The following is a 24,757-nucleotide window of genomic DNA, read 5'->3' as shown; positions in this document are numbered from 1 at the left end:
ATCTGAGTAGCCCAGCATTTCTGCAACATAGTTAGTCTGTCTGAAACATGGCTCAAACCCATAATGTAGACAAAGAATCCCCCCCCCCGGTTACAACATTCTGCTCCTGGACAGAACGCACAAAAAAGGCGGAGGTGTGGCCATTATGTACTCTCACCTCCTATGCATATTTCCCCCAATTAACCCTCCTTCCTCCTTTCACCCAGCTGAACTCATTATTGCCAACTGTAAACTCAACAATCATAAAACTCTAACCATAGTCACCATCTATATATCCCCTGGAGAGAACATACCCCTTTTAGAACAAATCCTACAGTGGATGTCTGACAATGTACATAATGAAACAATAATACTAGGTGATGTTAGCATCAATTGGCTCACCCTCATCTCTAACTCTCCCACCACCAGCGTAAACCTATACAGATATACCCAACTTATCTCTTCACCCACTTTTCTTCATAAATCCACAAATACCTGCTCGATCTTGTATTGGATACTTGTCTCTAGGCCTGACCTCTGTCACTACCCTGAATCCCTACCAGACTCAATCAGTGACCACTCCCCTATACGTGTCCAAAGATTCTCCCCCCACCTCTCTAGACCTCATAAATTTAAAGAGTGCCGAATGCTAACTAACTTCAACCTGGATACATTCAATAATTCTGTCTGCCATTGACTGGTCTTTCCTCTCTTCCCTACCTCTAAATGATGCTGTCCTTCAATTCAAGTCCATTTTCCTAAACATTCTGAACTCCCTTACCCCTCCCAGAACTGTCAGAGTCAAATCACGGTCTTCCCTTAGGCTCTCCAGCTCTATTCGGTCTCTTGTCATTAACAGAGATTGCGCCTAGCAACTCTGGACTAAGACCAAATCTCCCACACACCACCAACAACATAGGGAACTCCAAAATGTAACCAAAAGCACATAAACTCTGACAAAAAGAGCTACTACCTCTCATACTGAACCCAGGAACCCTAAAACATTCTGGAATGCTGTCAACAAATGTCTCCACGCAGGAAATCCTTCAACTCCCAGTCCCTGCCCCAATAACACACCCCTTGAAACTGCTTCAATTTTCAATTCATACTTCATATATACCATCAGCAAACATATGCAAACTGTCCAGCCAACTAGCCCCATACCCCCTACCAGCCCCCGACTACAAAACATTTCTTTCTCACTAAAAGCCATTCCAACCAGCAACAAAAAACTTCTTATCAAACTTAAACCAGATTCCCCTTCAGCTGACAACTCTTCCTAAAAGCTGCTGCTGACTCTATAGCATATCCTGCCTCCATCCTCATAAACCACTCAGTTAGTGAATTCATTGTTCCTGCCCTCTGGAAAAAGTTCCGCACTATACCAATCCACAAAGGTGGAAATTCTGTTGCACTCTCTAATTATTGACCTATTGCCATACCCTCTCCCCTCTCCAAAATTCTTGAGAACTGTGTTTATAAACAAATCTCAGCTTATCTTACTCATGAAAACTTAATTACCCCTACTCAACATGGCTTCCACCCCCATCACAGCACCACAACTGCACTTATTTCCTTTTCTAATTCCATCTCCCTAGCTAGAGACAATGATAAACTAGTGTCCTGCAACTTTTTAGATCTCTCCAAAGCCTTTGACGCTGTCTCTCACCTCATCCTCCTCTCCAAACTCTCTCAACTTAACCTCTCCTCAGCAACTATCTGCTGGTTCAGTAGCTACCTCACAGACATACTGCAATCTGTAAAATGACTCTCTGCTCTTTCTCCTTTTCTCCCCATCAAAATGAGTGCCCTCAAGGCTCTATTTTAAGCTTCCTCCTTTTTAACATTTTTACTAACTAACTTCACACATCCTGTCCTCAGTCTTCCCTCATACAGTATGCAGATTACTCCACCATCATTTCTATCACTGACAGTCCCACTGACCAACCAACCCTGACACAAACATCTTTCAGCCTCACTGAAGCATGGCTCACTAACAACCAACTCATACTACACCCTAAAAAGACCAAACTTCTCTTCCTCCCAAAATCCCTTTACCATCGTACATCCTCCTTCACCATGTCTTCCTTGAACAACACTACGATCATAGCTGAATCATACACTAAACTGCTTGGAGTAATAGTGTACGATCAACTGAAATTTGACCTTCATGTACTTAACTGCATCAAGAAAACCCACCAAAAGCTTGGTTTGCTCTACAGAAACAAAAGGTTCCTCACAGCCAATTCTAGGATCTCACTAGCCCAAGCTTACCTTCTCCCCAAACTCTTTTACAGCTCTCAGATTTTAACAAACTTACAGTCTTCTCTACTTTCCAAACTTGAAACCACCTACAACAAATTTGCTAGATTTGCAGCCAATCTGCTCTCAAGATCACACCACTGTCTAAAGTTCCCTAATCAAATCTTATTTACCTAACTTCTCATTATTCATGCTATTTTGAATAAGCCCTCCTCTTGCTCTAGCATTCCTCACTTGTCTCCCTCTATAAGCCCTCTCAATCCCTCAGAAGCTATGACCAATGTCTCTTACAAATTCACAAACCTAAAAAATCTATTGGACAGAATCTCTACAGCTACTTCCCTGCTTTTGCATGGAACAAGCTCCCCATGAACCTTAGAAACATTTCTTACATCCATGAATTCAAGAAAACTCTCAAAAGGTACCTTAATAGCACATGGATTTGCCTCTGTAATCATCCCACATGAACCCACCCCTTTCTCTATCACTATCCTCTCTATTCCTCCCTTCTGTACTACTTTAACTCACTTAACTGCTCTGTATTGTACAATTACCCTCTGAAGATAACCCAATGTGTTATGTAAATTCATTTAAATGTTTTATTGTATATTTATTTGCTATGTTTTTTCTTTAGAGTTATAATGCCTCTTACTATATTGTACTGCGGAGCTTTATCTACATTTGCTTAACTGTTTTACTGTAAAATTTTCACTGTATTCATCTTCAATTTTGTAAATTTTCTTGCTTACTTGTAGTGTGGAGCTTTTCTTCCTGGGCCTCCACTGAAAAAGGGCCTTTGCTCAGATCGGCTATCCTGGTTAACAAATGGCAAATAAATAAACATGAGTGCCATATCAGGTTTCATGTGTAGAATAAGAGACAGCATGCCATCTGAACCCAGCTGTCTGGTCTAGAAACCATGACGTGTGTGTATGCATTTGTGTGTGTGTGTGTGTGTGTGTGTGTGTGTGTGTGTGTGTGTGTGTGTGTGTGTGTGTGTGTGTGTGTGTGTGTGTGTGTGTGTGTGTGTGTTGTGAATGTACAGGCTTTTTTGTGTATGTTAGAAAGGTGCAAGTGTCATAGCAGTCAGGTGTTTGGATTATGTCTTGTGCCTGCTTGGTATACCAGTAATAACTGTAACTACTGCAGCAACACTAGATGCATTTACAGCTCACCTGATGTTGAGGGTAGAACCTTAGGCATAGGTTTTCTGCATCTCTAACCTTTCTGGAGGGACCCTTTCCAAAACTGCTGGGAACTCCATTCATTCATGCATGTATTTATTTTTGCTTCTATGTTTGTTGAATAGGAAAGTCCAACCAGACATAACTCATTTTAGCAGAAGCCCAGGAGAAAAGTTACACCTGGCAACTGTATACATTACATTTACTTTCCAATATTTACAGTTTCATATGCAGTCAATGATATATAGTTATATGCAAACAGAGAAGGCAGAATAAATGGTATTAAGTAATACTAATTACAGTAACAGTTTACAGAGATATTTTTGTTTTATAAGCCTTGGCATTTCTGTTTTGATCTATTGCCAGTATTCTGTATGCCTCCTTTTGGTGTTCTAAGTTGTGGTATTCATAGAAAGAGTAAAGAGGTTTGACAGGTTGTTTAGCATGCTATACTTGTTTGTACCTGCCAGATTTTATTGGTGAGGAAGGGTGGGAAGAATGTAATTATCAAGTTAAACCAGTACTTTGGTTGCAGTTCCACAAGAGTTTGACGTGATGCTGTAGTGTTTTTCTGTAAGAGAATTTGTTAGTTGCCATGTACAGTAAGACAGATTATTTCACAGTTTGGAAATTTATATAATATGCAACCAATTAGAATTTTTTTCAATATCTTGTTTATCTCTCTAACAGCCAGTTATCCAGGTTCCCCCTATCAGTCTAGATTATTTCTCCTGTACTAAGTATTGCTGTCACAAATAGCAACCCCCTCCTACCCATCCCTACCCGCCTCTTTCAGTAACTGAGCCAATATTCCAACTTGGGTAATCTGGATCATAGAGATCATAGAGCTACAACTCTATGCTACACAGCCAGCAAAACCACACTTTACCTGTGTGTGTGTGTGTGTGTGTGTGTGTGTGTGTGTGTGTGTGTGTGTGTGTGTGTGTGTGTGTGTGTGTGTGTGTGTGTGTGTGTGTGTGTGTGTGTGTGTGTGTGTATATATATATATACATACATATGTATATTTATTTCAGTTATAGCTAATGTAATATTTCTGCCATCAGCAAACAAACCCTTGATGGCAACTGACATATAAATATCCTAATTTGGAATGGGTTGTTCTTAGTGTTAAACATGAGTGCCAGAAAAAAAAAACACAACAGCTGTGGCTCTGTTATGCAGATAAAGACTACATTTCGTTGCATTTGACAGGGTAATTCTGCATCATATTCCAAACATTTTGTCCACGGTATTATCTGATGCTGGCTTGAATCTGTTTATTGCTTTCTGGTGGTATTTACACAGCAGATCTTTATTTATTAATTACACGGTAAAGAGACTGAACCAGCAGATCACTTGAAGAAAAGCTACATTCTCAGGATGGCCAAAGAGCCCTTGATTGTATATAAACAGACTTAAAGATTTGAGGAGACATATTTCCCAGTTACCCTAGTGTTCTTACCCAGTTGTGTCCTGGTTATGTCAGAGGTATTAGATTACATTTTGCACCTATATAAGGCCAGTTATTATTGAACAGCAGTGTCAGTCAGTCCTGGTTGATCCCCTGGGCCTTTATATATGGTTGACACAGATCATTCACCACATCTCTGGTAACCATCATGCAGTTTTTGACATGCAGTGAATACCATGATAATCTGTTTTATTTCTTCCTTTGGTTTACTGCAGCTGTATTTTTTTCCTCTTCTGCTCTAGTCATATGTAGTACGACTAGGTCCATGTTTTTTCTTCTTATATTACTTATACACTATTCCCATCTGCTGTAGTACTGACCTCTTACTTTTTACTTGTTACGATGATACTGCATATGATCACTGCCTAGCTTGAACTTTACTTTATAAACTGATTGGTACTTTGATTTATTTGTCAACCTGTATTAACACAATTATTTTGTGGCCTGTTAAAGGAGAGTCAGCTGCTGCTTTGAAGCCCAGTTACGATCTGCTTATACCTGCTCTGAAAAATATGTATAGCTTCATTTTATCTTCTAATTACTACTGCAATATCCATTATATATCAGTTTTTGTTATTTTTTAAGTTTTATGAAAATGATGAGCTGGTATTGATGCTTTGAGAGCCTTTAAACAGTATGTTTGTTACTGGTGCTTTTTTGGTTATGTTGTAACATATTTTATGTAGGTTACTTAATTGCAACAGTTTGCAGATGTCATATTTATTTAAAAATTAAGTGGCTGACTGTTTATTAAAAGTCTGAGCTTAGCTTTAGATACAAGTGTGATTTCTTGTGTTTTATTTTATTGTTTAATGGGCTAGCCACCCGGCGATGTAAACCTTGGCTTGAGATGATTGTCACTGTTGAAGTGATACCCCGACCCATGTGCAAAATGGGAAAAGGGGTTGAGGGTGGATTTTATTGTTTAATTTTTGCACACCTGCTGATATTCTGTATTTATTATTTATTAATTTGTTTCCTACCACAGTAAGTACAGGTGCTTAATAGTGTATTACTCTGCTAAGCTGTTGCAGCCTACAGATGTATGTTGCCGGAATACCAAACTATACCATCGTGTTTGCATTGTGATCTGAATACCTTTCTCTATTAGGTAGCCATATATTTTACCCTCCATCCTTATAGGCCTGTGCCACTGCTTCTTAAATGCACCATTCCAAAGAGATGCAGCATTCTATATCTGCCACAGCAAATAGCACCAAAGACAAAGCACACAACAAGGCACATATTGCTAGTCTGCACCACTCAGCTCTCATCCCCTTTGATTCTTAGCACTGCTGATGCAGTCATCACTCATCTAGGAAAATATCAGCAACATAGCTTGTGTCACGTTAGTCATCATTGTTTGGACACTATTCAGCTATCCTAAACTACTCCTAGATTATTATGGACTATATCAGTCCTAATCATCTTGATTACTGATGTGACTTTCTTTTCAACCAATCATAATGACTATTGCTAAGCCATGATAATTTTTTGCATGGAACCACCTAAACTTACCTAGTGTTTAATCTTATTCATAGTTTTTCTGACTCCACTGAATACCATATCTTTGCTGAATTAAACACATTCAACTAGCCCCTGTATGCCAGAATTCTGTCAATTCCTCTGGCCTTATCAGCTTTTTAATTTGCTGCTTACTTTGCCAAACAGGCATTTCCCACAACAAACAAAAATATAAGTGAAGTCTACTTCTGATGACTTGAGCAATAAAAATGAGAGTAAAAATTCAGAAAATTAACTTCATAAGGCAGTAGATCATTACTATAAACCATTTATTTCTGGCATTTTGTGTGTGTGTGTGTGTGTGTGTGTGTGTGTGTGTGTGTGTGTGTGTGTGTGTGTGTGTACATCATTAGGTTCATTGCTGCAGAATTCATACATCTATACCGGAAAATCTGCCAGAGACAGACATTAGTCCTCACCCAGCTTCTTCAGTAGTTTGTCATCCTCTTGCATGTGCGATTGCAGCCTCAAGCCTTAACCATTACTGGGAAGTCCAACTATAAAATAAATAAACTTGTGTGTTTACTTCAGGTCTTTTGCTCGAGTTGAAGTAAATGGTACTTCCACCTGCTCTACAGCATTGTTGTGTTCTTAGGCCTCATTTTTGTCAGTGTTCTTAGCAAAATGTTTACTTAGGAGATCTTTCTTTAAACTATAAGTACAGCTTATCTGATCTGATTAAGGATAAATGATACACCCTGAAAAAAGACACCAAGTGCTATTGTGTGTGTGTTGATTCATCTCCAGTGTCTTGTTTTTGGGATGGGGGGAGCATGACATTCATTGCTGAGCGCAGTATGCTTCATTTAATAAAATAACTGGTTAGCTGGTCTAAACATCTTGGAACATATACAGAACATAAAAAATACAGCACTTTTCTTTTACTCTACCTTCTTCTTAGTAAGTAAGAGTGTCTACATTTCATTGGAACCTAGAATTAAAGTGATACATAGAAGGTCTTCAGAAAAAACCCTACTTAAGAAAATTAGAAATGTAGCCTTCAGATTCTGGTAAGAGATGGACAACAGGGAATGATGGTACTTTGCACCATGTTGCACCTCTTCCTTCTCAAATGCAGCAGTTTATGTTCATCCATCGATTCTCCAGGGTGACATCCACTAAAGCTTCCCATATTCCCCCAAATAGCCTTGCCATTTTAAGGGTGAGGAGATAGTATTCACCCTTCCAAGCTCAAGTGAGAAGCAAAGGTCTATGCAGATTCAAGAAGGAGATTAAGCAATTGAAAAAACAAAGACCCACTCCCAAAATTTCACCTGCCATACTTCTGGCTTAGCTATTGTTATTCCAGTGATTTTAGCTCTATAGACTGCAAGCACTTCTTCAACTTCCTTTTCAGTACTTTTGATGGGATATCCAGAAACCGGACATTAGTCAGGTAGACTCTCAAAAAGAAATTAACCTTTACTATTAAGGAGTGGGCATCCACTCACCCAAATTTAAGAGGCATAGACAATTGAGGATTGGACTTCCAGTCCCCATGGTGATGTTGCACCTGTGACCTACGATAACAAATGAATGTCACAGGTATACATTGAGTTGGTAAAGCAGATTGTGTCCAGTTGTAAGTCATTACAAATACTTTCTACTTCTGGATAAAGCACAGAATAGAAAAGAAGGAGGAACACCACACTGCTTTTCTCAGAAGCTGAAAGTGAAGAGGCTAGACATGAGCTAGCATATTCTAATAAGATCTCTTTCCCTATGCATTATGATAAGTTTGATGGCATAGAGCATTTCCTAGTTTTGGACTCACCTCAAAGTGAAACAAGAACCACATATCATGCTACCTGCTCCTAAAAAGCCTGAAAAAGTATTTTTCAGTGCACTTCTTGAGTACTGTTACCTGTATACAGTTCTAGTGTCTAACTCAGCTACTGCTAAATTAAAATTTCATAAACATTCAGTTGTCACCCCTGCACTAAGGTCATTAACAGCAGACTTTGAAGGGCACTTGATTCTTTCAAGAATGAAGTGCATATGTCAGTTCATCTGGGTGCTAGGGTCTAATTACCGAACTCATATTGACTTCTAAGATGACTGCATGCTGATCAACATCTTAACTTTAGCTGTCCTAGTGTGAAAAAAAGAAACTGAGAGATAAGGGACAGGAACTCTGCCACTTTTAGTAAATTCACTTACTGGCTAGTAAGTACTCTGCCTGGATGCCAGCAAAGAAGAAAACGAGAACCTGAAAGAATATTAACTAGAAAAGGTGAAAAAAAATCAATGACTGGTAAGAATCCTGCAGCTGTTGAGCAAAAAAGAAGTTCAAGCTTCAGGTTTGATGCAAGACATGGCTGCCAGTATTCTAGAGGGAAAAATATGTGCTCAGATCTGATTAAAATAAACAAAACATTGGAAGAACATATCAACTCAAACAACAAAAGGCTAGAAAAATGGAAAAAGATTTAAACAAATAATCAAATGAATCGATAAAACTGCAAAAATCCGAGGCTGAAATGAAGAAAAGGCTGGCCTAGTATGAAACTGCTCAAGAATACATCTTTAAAAACTGGTAAAATTATAGGATGGCACAAAAGGGAAATCTGAGATTTTCTGCTGTACTAGAGAACCTAGAAGAAACTGACTGTATTAATTTTATGAAGGCACAAATAAGGAACTGGACTGATATTCCATGGAAAGATTTGCTAATTGAAAGGGCACATCATGTGTATGCTCCAAACCTGGCTATGAGAAAGCAGCCAATACATGTATTAGGAAAAATACAATCCTAACAGCAGAAAGAGTTGATCCTGACTAAACTATGTCAGAAAGCAGAGTATTAAAAGTTGGAGACAGTAGAGTATTTTTGAAAAATTATTATTCACTGTACACCAGGCAGAAGAGAAGCACATTTATTCCAGCAATCAGGGAATGTCGATAGGCAGGCATGAGATTCAAGCTGCTGTATCCAGATGTCTTGGAAAATACTTAAGAGACAAAGAAAAGGCCAGGAGTTGACTACAAGAATCAGGAGTACCTTGGAATTGAAACAGCGACTGGAGCTAGGATATGTACATGAACAGAAAGAAGACCAGAAACATGGAAATTAGTGAATAAATGTGAGATTACAAAGCCCTGATCACATTTGTGAAATATGGCTGTACAAGAAAAAGTAGAAAGAATGGACTTTTGTTTACTTAGTTAAATCAGTGCGTGACTGAAAGGCTTTTTCCTCTCTTCATGTTATTAATGTTTGGAAGGATACTGAGGGGAAGGGAAGAGGAAGGAGAGGTAACTGTAAGTAAAACAATTTCTTTTTTAACAGTATTTCTATAAAACTTTTCATGATATAAATTACATGTCATATGGTAAAACATTTTCAGATACTGTTGTATGTGATCATGATACTAAAGCAAACAGATGCCTTTCTTTCTTCTGTTTTAATTGTATAAAATATAGGCATTAACATGTAAAAAGAGGGAAAAAAAAGGCTAGAGAAAAGCATGTTTAAGTTAACAGGCTGTAATCTTGGGTAGTTGAGGTGGGGGATGGGGAGTAAAAGTACACATATCATAATATATGTAGAGTTGATATGGTTTCTCTTACTTTTGCATAGGTGAATGTCTGGATTAAAACCCTTGGCTTAATCTAATAAAACATTTTAAGTGGAAACAAGTAAACAAGGGAACACTGAATGCAATGAAAACATTTCCATAAGCAATAAATGTTCACTAGGACTTCAGCAGCCTGCAGCTGAGGGCTACATTTTTTATGTTTCCATGGAGACAAGCTGATTATACAGCAATAAAAAGCCAAACACTAGTTTCTTTGATGCTAAAACTTAATGTTTTCTGAAAATATGCAAGTTGTTTTTTACATCTGGCAGGGGAATAAAGATAAAACAAGGACAGCCATTAGTGTACGTAGGAGCACAAGGAGTAACATGCATCTTAACATAGGTAACCTTATGTCAGATAATGGCTGTGTGTGTGGCTGTCTATTTGGGACAATTGTTCCTATTAGGAGGGTTAAATGTCATTATGTAAAGATGTAAATAGTTTTGTGTATTTGTATTAAATTAATATATTATGGGGATATTTGGGGGGTTTATTAAGACAAAAAGTCTTGTTAAATGTGACATAGGTTCAACTGGAGAGGACAAGAAACAACTATAAAAAGATCAACCTGCCAAACATTAGTGTATCACAAAAGCTGGAAAGACATCTAAAAAAGCTGTCATATATAATAAATGGGAATATTAATCTCTTATCATAGTGGCAACACATTCCATATTATCTTGAAATGTAAATGGTCTCACAGGTATAGGAAAAAAGGAAAGAGTATTGAATTATATTAAACATGCAGAGTGCAAATAGCAATGCCACAGGAGGCACATTTGTAAAGAACTAAGCATGTGAATTTGATAAAGAAAGGATTTCAGGATGAATATTCAGCAGAATATTAGGGACAACAGAAAAGAGGAGTACTTATACTAATTGCTAGAGGAGCTCCAATGGTGATAGAAAAGACAAAAAAGATAATCATAGTAGATGATCATAGATTTGTGGTAATAAAGGGCTACTGGCAAAGAAGGAGGATTACTCTGCATGTATTTATATTATAGGTTCATAGGTTCATACTAGGCTATCTGCCCAAGGGCATTTATAAGCCTAGCCCAGAGTTTTGTGGCTTTCGCCACCCCTTTAGTTTGAAGGATATTATGCCCATTATTTTGCTGTGCCTCTGTCAAGCAGTGACACTGAGATAATCCCTGGGGTATATCTGCGATCTCCCATCCATTGGTCAAGATTTCTCTTGAACAAAGCCAGCGAGGTGCTCTGCCTCACATGTACCGGGATTTTGTTCCACAGCATAGGGAGTCTCTCGGTGATGAATCTGTCCCTCCAGCACGTCCTATTAATAACCGTGTCAAGGTTTAAGTCTCCTGCCCTTGTAGTTCTGAGGGATCTAGATTTTTTGAGGTGAAGCATGTTCATCAATTCCAGGTTGGACATGGCCTTGTATGTCAGGCACAGGTCACCTCTGAGCAGACGGTAAGCGACTGAACAGAGCTGGAGTTCCTTCAGTCGGGCAGCATAAGACATATTTTTGAGACCCTTTATCCTTTTGGTGAGGAACTTTTGTGGCCTTTCCAGTTGCTGCAGGTGTCATGTCAGATACATTCCAAATGGGGCATTGTACTCAATCATTGGTCTGATGAGTGATGAGTACAGGGGGACGATGACCTCCCTTGATCTAGATGTGAATCCCTTCATGACCAGGTGGGTAATGTAGAAGGTCTTCCTAACTACTTTGGCAACGTGAGTGTCAAAAGAAAGGTTACTGTCAATCTGGGTCCCCAGATCCCTGATAACCTCTTCTGTGCTTAGTGGATTGCCGCCTATATGGTAGCTAGGGGTAACCTTGTTTTTCCCGAAGGGTATGACTATGCATTTTTTGGCGTTTAACTTTAGGCCATGGCTCTGGCACCAGTTATCCGTTTCTATAAGACCCTTCTGAAGGATATCTGTGTCAGATGTGTTCTCAACTATGGCGCCCAGTTTGCAGTCATCTGCAAATTTTGTCAGCCATAACCCTCCTGTGTTTGCTTGTACTTCTGAAAAGTAGATGCTGAACAAGAGTGGGCCCAGGACTGAGCCCTGTGGGACACCACTTGTGACAGGCTTTGAGTCTGACATGGCGCCAGCAACTCTGACCCTGTGGGTTCTGTCACTTAGCCAGTTTGCAACCCATCTTGTGACATATGGGTTTACATTTAAGCTGATGAGTTTTTCAATGATACCTGAGTGGGGTATTGTGTCGAAAGCCTTTGCCAGGTCGAGGTAGGCTGTGTGGACTGCCTTTCCCTCATCAATGGCCTTGGTGACTGTTTCGAAAAAGTCAACCAAGTTTAAAAGGCATGATCTGCCTTTGACAAAGCCAAACTGGGTCGGATCCAAAGTCTGCAAGTCCCCTATGTCTTTATTTATGAGTTCCATTATGATCCTCTCCATAGCTTTGCAGATCAGGCTTGTCAAGCTGATGGGACAGTAATTTCCAGGGTCGGTGGAGGCACCGCCTTTGTGAAGTGGAACCACAGTTGCCGTACGCCACTCCTTGGGCACGTATCCTGAGGTGAGGCTAAGATTAAACAGCTGCCCTAACTGCGGGTTTAATTCCTCATTGAGTTTGTGGAGCACACAACCGGGGACACCATCTGGTCCCATGGATGCTGTGTTTTTTGCCTTGGAGAGAGCAGTTCTTACATGAGCGTTAGAGATGTTTGGGGGGCTACAATCCTCTGGTATAGATATCTCACCTTTTGGGGGGGGGAGAAGTTTGCACTGAACCTGTCAGCCAGTATGTTGGCAATGTCTGTAGGTTCAGTAATTTTTACATCATTTTGAACTAATTCTGAGCATATCTGGGAGTTTCCTCCCAGGTTTCTAACATAGCTAAAGAAGGCCTTATGATTGTCTTTTGAGTCCTTAGCGACTTTTCTCTCAAAATTTGCCACCTAAACTACTATTATTGAACTTAAAAACTATTTGGGAGAAATAGTTAACTTTCAGTTTGGACTTGAATTTGATTTGCAACTGTGAGAATGTATCTGGGGGACCTAGAAGGGAAATATAACAAAAGAGGGTAGATTTTTGAAGAAATTTATGAAAATATTTGGTATGGAAGACATGAATTGCTGGACATGTTATTCTCCAAGATACAATAACTGGGCTAGCCTAGACAGAAATTATATTTCACAGGAACATATGCATTTAATTTAGAATTTTGGCACACATTCAATCACCTTTTCAGATCATGCACCAGTAATAACTGAGATAAAAATTGATAATTAAATGAAATGAGGAGCTGGCTCTTCCCTATCTATCTGTTAAAATATAGAAATTTAAGGAATGGACAGTGGAAATTGTTCAGGAGTTATTAGGGAAGATAGAAAGTTTTTCAGAAGTTAGAACTACTGGGTTGGATAAAATGAAATTGGAGTTTAAAAATGAGATATAAATAAAAGAAAAAGATATATGGTTAAGAAATAACAAGCATTATTTAAGGGTCTGACAAAGGTTAAAGTATTGCAAAATAAGGAAAGTCTCACAGAACAAGAAGAGGTGCAACTACAGAGTACTAAAGAGAAAATAGGAGCTAAGTGGATAATATGCATGAATTTAGAAAGATTGCTGTTAAGCAACTACTTTTGATAATAACTCCAGAGCACAAAAACTTTTATCACAATGACTTAGGCAACAGAAACTAGCACGTTGTTGCCAAACCTACAGAGCATATAACAAGAAAAATAACCAGAGGTCCTGTAGCGGTATTAGAGAACTTTCAGTAAGTTTATTAAATTTGTATATAGTGGAGAAATGTACAAATCATCATATATTTATGGAAGACTTAACTCATTCCTTCCAATGGAGTTCTTGACATTTGCACTGTAGCTTCCATTGGGAGGAGCCTAAGCCTTTTGATAGAATTAAATGATGTCCTTATATTTCAAATAAATGTTCATATCTCAGGAAGCATTGTGGTTACTAAAGAAGTATAAATGGCAAACTTTAGCACACAATTTTTTTTGTGTGGAGGTATTCTTTAGGTTCTAGGTGTTAATCTGGATTTTATAAATTTCAGTAAATACTGTAACTATTACGTTTGTAATATTTTATAAACAATTTACAATATCTCAGCAATCGTTCAAGTTACACACATAATGTCAGCAGCATTTTGTTTATCCAACTGAGAGCTTTCATATGAGGCTAAGCAGTACTGTCTGTGCTACTTGGTTTTCAAGATATTTAGAAAAACATAATATTTATCACAATATAAATACATATGAGCAAAAGTTAATACCTCTGTCCCTGTGCTAAACAGAGGTCAAATATCAATACAGTTGTGTTTGCCATTGTGTAAGCTTTAAAATGAAATATTGTAATACTTTTTATGTATTATGGTTTTGGAATTATTAATGCAAATATGAACAGGCAATATTTGACAGCTAGAGGCATCAGCAGGATGTAACTGTAGAAACACATGGAGGCATCACTTGGCTATAATGAGTTAAATATATCAAGGTTAGAGGTAGATGAGGCTCAGCAATTAACAGTTAAGTTAAGAGGAGATGAAATAAAAATGGTGATGTATTACCAACCTCAAGAAAGTCTCCAGGAATAGACGCTATTCTGGTGGAAGTTTGGAAGCTAGGAGAGAAGAAAATGATAAAGCTCTAGAAAGCTTTGTTTAACAGTTTTGTAAAAGGAGGGGGCAGCAGCAACATCCTGGAAAAAAACTGTGATGGCTGTAATACATCTAGACAGTAAAGATCCAGCTTCATATAGCACCTTTTCCATTTTAAACCATAGTTATAAAGTGTTATGTCTATAATGGGTAAATGAATGGCAAAAGTGTCACCAGTATTGATAGATATGGATCAATGTGGTTTTATGGAGGGGAAAGAAACATTTGGCAACATTAATAGAGCAATGATGATCCAGAGGGAAGCAGAATGCAAGAAAAGTCCACTGTTGTTGGTGGGTCTTAATGCAGAGAAAGCATTTGACAGAGTTAGCTGAGATTTTATGAATAGGGCAATGGATGCATTTCTATTCCTGATACAATAATAATGTTAATTAAGGGGATATATGAATGATTGGAGGCAAAAATCAAAATAGGGCGGTCCCTCTCTGATAAGTTGTTTCTGAGCAGAGTAAACAGGCATCGGTGTCCTCTTTCCCCATCATTATTTGTGTTATGATTAGAACCATTGGAAAAGTAAATAAAGGACTCAGAAATTCAAGGAAATTATTGGTGTGGTAATCCAGAAAAGTTGGCTTTATTTGCAAATGATATTATTTTGTACCTGATAAAACCAGAAAAGGACATCTCAGTGTTGTGGAACATTCTGAAACAGTTTCAAGGTTTTTTGGGATATAAAATTAATGCAGATAAAACAAAGGCTACAGCTGTAAACTATGTACCCACATGTGAATTTTTCAGCAATACCCATATTTATTGGGACACAATAAAATGAATTATTTAGGAGTTTGGATAAAAAAGGCAAATAAGGATATTTTGGAAGAGACTAAAAAGAAAATGCAAAAAGTGAGAAACTGGAGGCTGTTGTCTGTGGATACGGATAGCAAGATACAAGCAGTAAAAATGTTTTTAGTCCTTTTAGTGTTCTGCATAGGTCAGGCATATTTTTATCAACCTGAAGAGAAGTTGTGGATAATAATTAATAAAGAGTTGAAGGATTTCATCTGAGAAGGGAAGAGGGCAAGAGTCAAGTGAGATAAGATGATCCTTCCAATACAACAAGGTGGTTTAGGATTACTTGATTTGAAGAGATATTTTAGAGCTACACAGTTAAGGCTCTGATATATAACTCAAACAGAACACTACAATTGAAAGTGGAAAGGAATGATAATGAAGTAGGGGGGGTTAAAGAAATAAGGAGAGAGTGGGATTTTGTATGCAGATCCTTAAGGAGAATAACATCAGCCATACAGAGTATTATAGTCACAAAGTAGCAGAAGGTATTCTAAGAACCAAGCCAAAATGGGAATGGAGAAAGGAGATTTTGCAAATAAGGATGGGTGCAGTTAGGGGTATAGAGAATAAGAATGAGGGGGCAGGAATTTATTGGAGTAAAATAGCAAAGAAAACAAGGTACTGGGAACAAATAATTGGAGAGGGCAAGGTGATAGAATGGGAAGAGGCCAAGAAGACATTTGAACTGCACTGTAGGCTACAGACTGCTTCCGTATCAGGGATTGATATCAGAGTACAGGCAAAGAGAAAGGGATAGGAGTATCCTAACTGTAAGACCTGCAACTGTAGAGTATTTAGTTGAATCTAGAACAGAAGCTGTTATTAAAAAGGGATAATTAGTCAGGTGTTTAGATATTGCACAATAACTATAGGAATCAATCAGAGGAGGTTAGAAAATATTGGGAAGAGAGAGTGGATAAGCAATTCACAAAGAAACAATGGCAGCACATACGTATGCTCCCAAATATGCAAAAAATCTAGAAGGTTTAGGATTTTTGTTTGGAAGTGTTTGCATAGGTATTTTATACCTCAAGCAGACTCCAAAGAATTTTTCCTTAAGCAGATGGCAAATGTTGGAGGTGTAATGGAGAAGAAAAAGGTAACTGGGAACATATGATGTTAAGTTGTCTATCTCACCTTCATTCTTGCTGGTTGGGTTTGGAGCCGATCCTCAGCTCTGACTCGGCCATCTTCTAAAGCTCGAGAGGTATTTACTGGCTCGAGGCCTCCCCGTATCCCACAATGCCTGGCGCTAGATCCCCAGATCTCGTTTGCCGCTTCTGCTACGAGGTTGCTTTTGCTGGCTCAGGTCGTATTTTTGTCTTTTGATAGGTTTTATATAAAAAGTTTTCATATAAATAGTTAGCGTTTAGTTCTTATTATAGTAGTTTAGTACTTTTTGTCTCTGTGTTGTTTTAGATCTATCCCATCCCCTTAGAAATAACTTGTTTTTACTGTTAGAGAGTTTTCCCCTCCCCACTTTCTTTTTCCTCTCTTCAAGGTAGCCGTTTTAGTTAGAGGCTAACCCTTGTTCTCTAAAATAACTTTTGTAGTGTTTTCAGGTAGAAATAGTTGTAGTACTTTACTTTTTATAGTATATATATATATATATATATATATATATATATATATATATATATATATATATATTATAGTTATAGTGTGTGTGTGTTGTTAAGGTGTGGTAACTGTTTTTTTTTTTTTTTGTGTGTGTACGGTTCTTTATACTTGTTACCTACTGCTGTACTGTTGGCCTTTTTTCCTGTGATTTTTCTTTTTACAGGATGTCCAAAGATACTAAGGTATCGGGATTCAAGAAGTGTGAGTCATGCTGTCAGAAAATGTCTCTGACAGATGGTCACACTTCTTGTGTCTACTGCTTGGGTGCCCTACACCTGCAGGACTCTTGTTCGGTGTATCACACCTTTAGTCCAAGAGTCCTGCAGGAGCGTAGGAATAAGTTAATCCTTACAGGATAACTAAAACCTGAAGGGTCACCTGCTAAGACTCAGCCAGGGAAACCCTCCAAGCCATCGAAGCCGTCGGCTCCCAGCTTGGAGCCGTCATCGGGTGTTGCATCTGCTTCGACTTCGGCTCTGGCCAGAACTGAAGTACCTGCCTCTCAGTCGGCTCCGATCCTGGTGTCGGAACCTTCAGGGAGTCGAAGGCATTCTAGGTCCCCATCCCTAGAGTCAATTCACTCGGCTCTGGGGTCGCCTCTGTTACAGTCGGAGCGAAGTCACCGATCTCACTCTTCTCGGTCTTCGAGACTGTCTGACCATGACTTGGAGAGAGTGGTGAGCAGACTTCTGAAATCGCAGGCCCTGGCTAAAATGCTATCCAGCCCCCCCTCATCAGGGTTCAGCTCTGCCCGTCTCTACAGTAGTTCCTCCTTCAACTCACCTCTTGAGTTTGAAGCTGGAGCTGGTTGGGGTTCGGATCGTGGAACCGTCGGCGCCGATACCTACCCTTTCTGTTCCTTCTGCTCCGATCACTTCCATGGCGCCGTCCATGGAGGGATCTGGGCACCAAGACTCCCTCGTCGGTTCCGAGGGGGCGAGTGGCATCGGACCCTTGTCCAACCCTGTTCTCCCTCTTGGAGCTTCAGCGCAGGTGAGCTCGGCTCCTACATCGGCCTCGGAGCCATCCCTCTTGGTGCCGCAGAGGGTTCAAGTCTCTTCGGAGCCTGAGCCTTCTTCTCTGCTGGGAAGGGGTGCCTTCGAGGTCATGAGGAGTGTGCTGGCCCCTCAGTCAGCCCCACGATCAGCCTCTTCGGCTCCTCCCCCCATGGTGCCTGCGTCTGCCTCTGCCCCTCTTCCAGACCCCATGCGAGGAGAACAGAACAAGCGCTCTAGGTCACCCCAGTGGGTGCGTCCTCCTCTTCCGAGGCCTCCCCTGATCATTCAGAGGAGCCCCCTCGAAAGAGGAAATGTAAGAGGAAGCATGTTGACTCCCCTGAGTCTGTCACTTCGGATACCGACTTAGAGGATTCGGACGGGTCCCAGAGGTCCTCCTCTGAAGATGTCTCCTTCTCAGACATCCTTGAGATGCTTAGGCAGAGGGGGAACTGGACTACCCTTAACCCTTCTGAGGATGAGTCGGTATATCTGGACGCGTTTGGTTCTCGCCCCTCCACCTCCTGGGTGTCTCCGCCTTTCGATCCACTGATGGCTGTGGTGGCCCGAAAGGCGTGGTCAGCCCCAGACACAGTGGAACCAACTCCCCGAAGGCCCACGAAATTCATCACAGCACCACAAGACAAACAATTTTTGACAAAGGGTGTCCCTGTTGATGCCATGATGGTAGCAGAGGCCACAAAAAAGGAGTTGGCTGAGACTTCTTCATCTGTCCATCCCCCTTATAAGGAGTCTAGGATGATGGACAGATACAGGAAGCGGATGTTTTCCTCAGCGACCTTTTCCATGCGGTCGCTGAACTATTTGTGCCATTTTACACACCTTCAAAGGGATCTCCTTAAGGAGCTAGGAGATACCCTTCAAGATCCATCAGCTGCGGAGGCACAGGATAAGATTACCTCCCAGCTGGTGACTCTTAATTCGATATTGAACTCCTCCATGCGGCTCATTTCTTATGTGGCCGATGGGGCGAGTAGAGCCGCAGGCACAGGTGTGGCCTTGAGAAGGCACGCTTGGATGCGGTTATGTAACTTTGCGGACCCCTTTAAGGCATCTTTCACCAATACCCCTTTTGATGGTTCTGCTCTTTTTGGACCACAGGTGAAGGATACCCTTACCAGGTGTGAGCAGGAAGGCAAGACTCTCTCTGCTCTGGGAGTCTGTTTTTCCACTCCTTCTAGACCATACCCCAAAGGTCAGAAAAGTGGCAAAATGTGGTTCCGGAAACCCCAGGGGAGCTGTGCCTGACACACATGGTGAGTTTCCCTCCAGGGGCAGAGGAGGGAACAACAATAGACGCCGCCCTCAAGGCAGAGGGGGCCCGCAAAATCAGGGCAGTAGAGATTCCTTCTCTGACAATCCCTTCCAGCATCCCTGAGGGGCTGCCCGGCTGCCCGCCTTCAGAGGCAGTCGGGGGAAGATTATCGCTGTACCCAAAAGCCTGGCAAGACATAACTCAAGACAGATGGGTACAGTCTATCATATCCGGAGGTTACATAATTCCCTTCGTTCATACCCCCTTAAGGTCAAACAAATCCCTTCCAGATGTTCCACCCAGTCTAAGGGAACAAGCAGTCCAAGAGATCTCAAAACTGCTACAAAAGAGAGCCATCCAACGAGTCCCAGCAGTCCAGCAAGGATCCGGAATTTACTCATGGTTCTTTTTGGTACCAAAAAAGACAGGGGACTGGAGACCCATTTTGGATCTCAGCAGACTAAACAGGTCTGTACAAAGAACAAAGTTCCGTATGGTCACACTTCAGTCCATTCTGCCCTTTTTGGGTCAGGACAATTGGATGTGCTTCATAGATCTTCAAGATGCGTACTACCATATCAAAATGGACAGGCGCTCCAGAAGATTCCTCCGCTTCCGGGTGGGAGCCAGTCATTATCAGTTCCGAGCTCTGCCCGTTGGTCTCACCACAGCCCCCAGGGTGTTCACCAAATGTATGAAAGTAGTTACCTCTCACCTGAGACGGCAAGGATTCCAGGTGTTTCCCTATCTAGATGACTGGCTCCTTACTGCTACCACCAGACATCAGCTGCTACGAGCCAGGAACTACACCATCCAAACTTGCTCCAAGCTAGGTATCACAATAAATTTCGAAAAGTCTGCATTGTCGCCTTGTCAGTCTATAACCTTTATAGGAGCAAGTTTAAGTACAAAAGACATGTCCGCGAGACTTCCGTTACACAGAGTATTAGATATTTGCTAACATGTACAGGTGTTATTAGGATGCAAGAAAATTCAGGCCAGATTCGTCCTAAAGACATTGGGCCTCATGGCAGCAGCGATCATACTAGTCCCCCTGGCTCGTTTTCATATGAGGATTCTTCAGTGGTTGCTTTTCACCCAGTGGTCATTTCTACAGCTTCCAATGTCTCATATGATTATGATTACACAGACATGCAAAGACCAGCTTGCTTGGTGGATGGTTTCCCCGTCAGTATCCCAGGGCAGACCATTTGTTCTTCCTCCTCCAGTAACCCCTGTGACTACAGATGCCTCCCTGATCGGGTGGGGGGGGCACTTTCAGGGCAGAACAGTCCAAGGCACGTGGCAATCCCATGAGTACCATCTGCATATCAATGTCTTGGAGATGAGAGCTGTGCTTTTAGCATTGCAAACTCTTCAGAACTGTCTTCCCACCGGGATCATTGCAATTCAGACAGAGAATATGTCGGTAGTGTGGTATATCAACAAGCAGGGTGGAACCAAGTCCTACCCCCTATGTCGAGAAGCACTCAGACTCTGGCAATGGGCAATCTCTTCCCAGTGGTTTCTGATAGCAACGCACATCCCTGGGAAGTCCAACGTTATAGCGGACAGGCTGAGCAGAGCAATTCTCATGCCTCACGAGTGGTCTCTCAATCAGACAGTGGCGGACCAAATCTTCCGCAAATGGGGTCAGCCTTGCTGCGACCTTTTTGCCACCCCCTTCAATAGCAAGTGCGACAGTTTCTTTTCTCTCCTCCCTCTTCCTGGATACCATCCCAGAGACGCTCTAATCCACGATTGGCCTCAAAGACTTCTTTATGCATTCCCTCCATTTACTCTGATTCCCAAACTAATACAGAAAGCTACCATGCTGGGATGCAAGATGATCCTCATTGCCCCCTACTGGCCTCGACATATTTGGTTTCCGTTCCTGCATCATCACCTCCTGGAGCAGCCCTGGACCCTGGACCCAGTACCAGACCTCCTGATCCATCAGTCAGGCAGGCTGCACCAATCCCTGCAGTCTCCCAACCTCACTGCTTGGTTGCTCCACTTCCAACCTTAGCCAGGCTTCTGGACATTTCCCAATCGGTGCGTGAAATCATCTTATCTTCGCACAAATCTACCGCCAGAAAAATTTATGCTAGTAAGTGGAAACGTTTCTCTTGCTGGGCAGAGTCTAAAAACATAGATCCCTTTTCAGCCCCGGTCCACCATGTTTTAGATTTCTTAGCGGAACTTTTTCAGGCTGGGTCCTCTTCTACCACCATTAGAGTTTAGTTAGCCGCAATTTCAAATTTTCATACAGGCCTATCTGAAACTAGTATCATGTCCCATAAGCTTTGCAAAGCTTTTCTCAAAGGGACTACTTTGCTCAGGCCCCCAGTAAGAGATCCCCTGCCTCCGTGGGATCTTAATTTGATCTTAGCTTCCCTAATATTGCCCCCCTTTGAACCCGCAGCTTCATGTTCCTTAAAGTTTCTTTCTTGGAAAACCCTCTTTCTTGTGGCAATTACCTCAGCCAGAAGAGTTTCCGAACTCCAGGCCCTTTGTGTTCGCCCTCCTTATTTAGTTTTCCATAATGAATGAGTTTTGCTCAGGACTAATCCCTCCTTCCTTCCTAAGGTACCTTCTGAGAGTAATCTGAATCAGTCCATTGATCTTCCGGTCTTCTTCCCAAATTATTCCAACAAAGCTGAACATAAATTACATCAGTTGGATGTTCATAGACAATTACATTTCTACTTACATAGGACTAAACAAATTAGAAAATTAGATCAGCTCTTCCTGTCCTATGCTGAAGGTAAACAAGGTCTACCAGTGTCTAAAGTAACTCTATCTAGGTGATTGACTTCTATTATTACTTTGATTTATCAGTTGAGGAACAAACAGCTCCCTGCTAAACCAAAAGGCCACTCTACTAGGGCTTTAGCTACTTCTGTAGCTTTTCAGTCAAGATTACCAATGGAAGCCATTTGTGTGGCAGCTACATAGGCCACTCCCCATACATTTATTTCTCATTATAAGTTGGATGTGGCCTCTAGGAGCAGAGCTGATTTTGGTTCCACTGTGCTGAAGAGTCTGTTCCGATGAGCCACCCAGAACTGAGGTGCTAGGGACGCTGTCCCAACCAGCAAGAATGAAGGCGAGATAGACAACTTAACATTAAGAAGTTATGTACCTACCATAACGTTCCATGTTAGTTGTCTTCTTCTCGCCTTCTTTCTTGCATCACACCCTCCATCCCCCTATCCTAATAGACCAAGAAGAGTTGCCCTCTGAGTTCCTTTTAGCTGGCTGGGTCTTATCTGGTTTGTTCCCTCAACCTTTTAGCTCTGTAGCTAAACATTTGCTGTTAGGACAGGTGTCCTTATATTTGTCTGTAGTTAGGTCTACCAAACGAGATCGGGGATCTAGCACCAGGCATTGTGGGATATGGGGAGGCCTCGAGCCAGTAAATAGCTCTCAAGCTTTAGAAGATGGCCGAGTCGGAGCCAAGGATTGGCTCCGAACCCAACCAGCAAGAAAGAAGGCGAGAAGAAGACAACTAACATGGAACGTTATGGTAGGTACATAACTTCTTATTTTGGGAGTGTAATGAGTTTGCAGACTTTAAAATCTCCTTACAGAGTACTCTGTCAGAAATACTGGGCAAGCAAATGGATATAACTAAGGAAATTATTTTTTAAGCTGGGATACAGGATCTGATTTGTTTAGTCATAATAAGGTCTTGTTAATTTTAATTTTGGTGGCTGCCAAAAGAGCAGCTCCTAGAAAATGGAAATCAAAGTCTAAGCCAACCATATTTGAAGTAGTGAATATTACAACAGAAATAAAAAGAACTGGAAGTGTGAGTTTTGAAAAGCATAGGAGCAAATTGGGTACTTTTCCGTTATCGGGACAACACTTATAACACGGTAGCATGCAAGTACCAAAAAAGCCTTTCATTGCTTCAGTTATCAAGACCTTGCAATAAATTCATACAGGTCAGGGTAAAGAAAGAAAATAAAGAAATGTCTGGTTGTGAATGTAGTATACAGGTTACTTCTACATTTTCATTTCGGTCATATTTATGTGTACATTTCACATTGTTTTTTACTAGCACAATTTAGAAGTTCTACAAAATAAAAAAAGTGATTTACATGAATATCATCCGTGCCTGCTTTTGATCACTTTTTTTAACTAATAACTGTAAGCTCTGAAGAAACATTACTGTGACTTGCTGAACTTTATACTGACTGTTTCTTAGTCCTGCACGTCTCTAGTATACTAGAAATGTAGAGCCACAATGATCTTATGTGCTTTTTGACAAAGCTTCCATTTTCAGTGTATGCTACTGTTAATGTATCTGTCAAGTATGTTCTCCCTCCTGCCATCTCTTTAGTCCCATTATGCCGGCATTTTTGAATTCTGCTTTAAAAGACTGCAGATTTAGTGACACCTCCTGACCATAACAACAAAAAAATCAGTTTGTCTCAAAATTTCCAGAAGAGGAGTGTAAAGTACGTATACCGTTATTATTATACCGTTATTATTTATAAAGGAAAGAAGGTAGTGAAACTGTTGGTGCAGGCATTCTGTCAATAATGTAGTACAAAATTAGTAAACTGTTGAAGTATCTATATTAATAAAATGATCGTCCTATTTACAGAATGCCTTATTTTTGAATATTTTACAGCTGCAGTGGACCACTGAAGCCGCTTTTCCCTCATGAGAAAATTACAAAAAAAATGAAGGTGAAGACACATCCAAAATATAAATATTGTTTGTCTGACAAAGTGCCTTATATAATCTCTTTGTATGTTTTCGCCATGAACAACCGCTTCAAGGCTAACCGCTGTACGATCATTGCATGGGCGTGCTAGAGCGTTATAAGTGCTGCCCTGATAATGGAAAAGTACAGCAAATTGTATAAAAAATGGAAATTATGGGAACAATATATACAGAACAAAGTTTTGGAGGAGGAATGCATTTTAAAGGAAGACAAGAATTGACCTAATCATATAATGTTGTATTTATTATTCTGTACAGAAAAATACATGTGATATATAATGTTTGTAATTGTGAATATGTTAATATGGTTTGACTTCTTTTATTTAAATGTAAATTTGCCTGTGTCACAAGTGACAATTCAATAAAGATGTTTAAAAATAAAATTACCATACTCATACTAGCATAATACCAGTATGATATATTTAGCCAGACTAATGATTTGACTAAGAGGATTGCAAATGTCTCCAAAAGAGAGGTTTCTAAACAGATTCAAACTGAGGACAAATTTGGATCCACAGTGGTTAAATCTGGTTAGGATGGTGTCAGCCTGTTTTCAAGTTGCTGTTTCTAATTTTGTTATTAGGAGGTGTGCATTGTTCAGTACTCAACTATTTCCTGCTAAAATAATAACTAATATAATAATTATAATAAGATAAAAAATAGATAGGATTTCAAATGTACCGAG

At 40.4% G+C, this 24,757-nt stretch overlaps 1 long non-coding RNA gene across 1 annotated transcript in view; it reads left to right on the top strand.

Moving 5' to 3' along the window:
* Positions 1–24,369, top strand: part of LOC122807078 — a 276,583-nt gene extending 252,214 nt beyond the window's left edge. The window contains exon 3 of the long non-coding RNA XR_006365593.1: positions 23,978–24,369. This is a non-coding gene — a long non-coding RNA (uncharacterized LOC122807078). The remainder of the gene's footprint in view (positions 1–23,977) is intronic.
* The last annotated feature ends 388 nt before the right edge of the window (positions 24,370–24,757 follow it).

The sequence above is a fragment of the Protopterus annectens genome, chromosome 7.part0, assembly GCF_019279795.1.
Source record: "Protopterus annectens isolate FY-2018-M chromosome 7.part0, PAN1.0, whole genome shotgun sequence".
NCBI classification, from domain to species: Eukaryota; Metazoa; Chordata; order Ceratodontiformes; family Protopteridae; genus Protopterus; species Protopterus annectens.
Note: the sequence above shows the minus strand (reverse complement) of the source record. Positions and strands in the feature narration are given on the sequence as shown.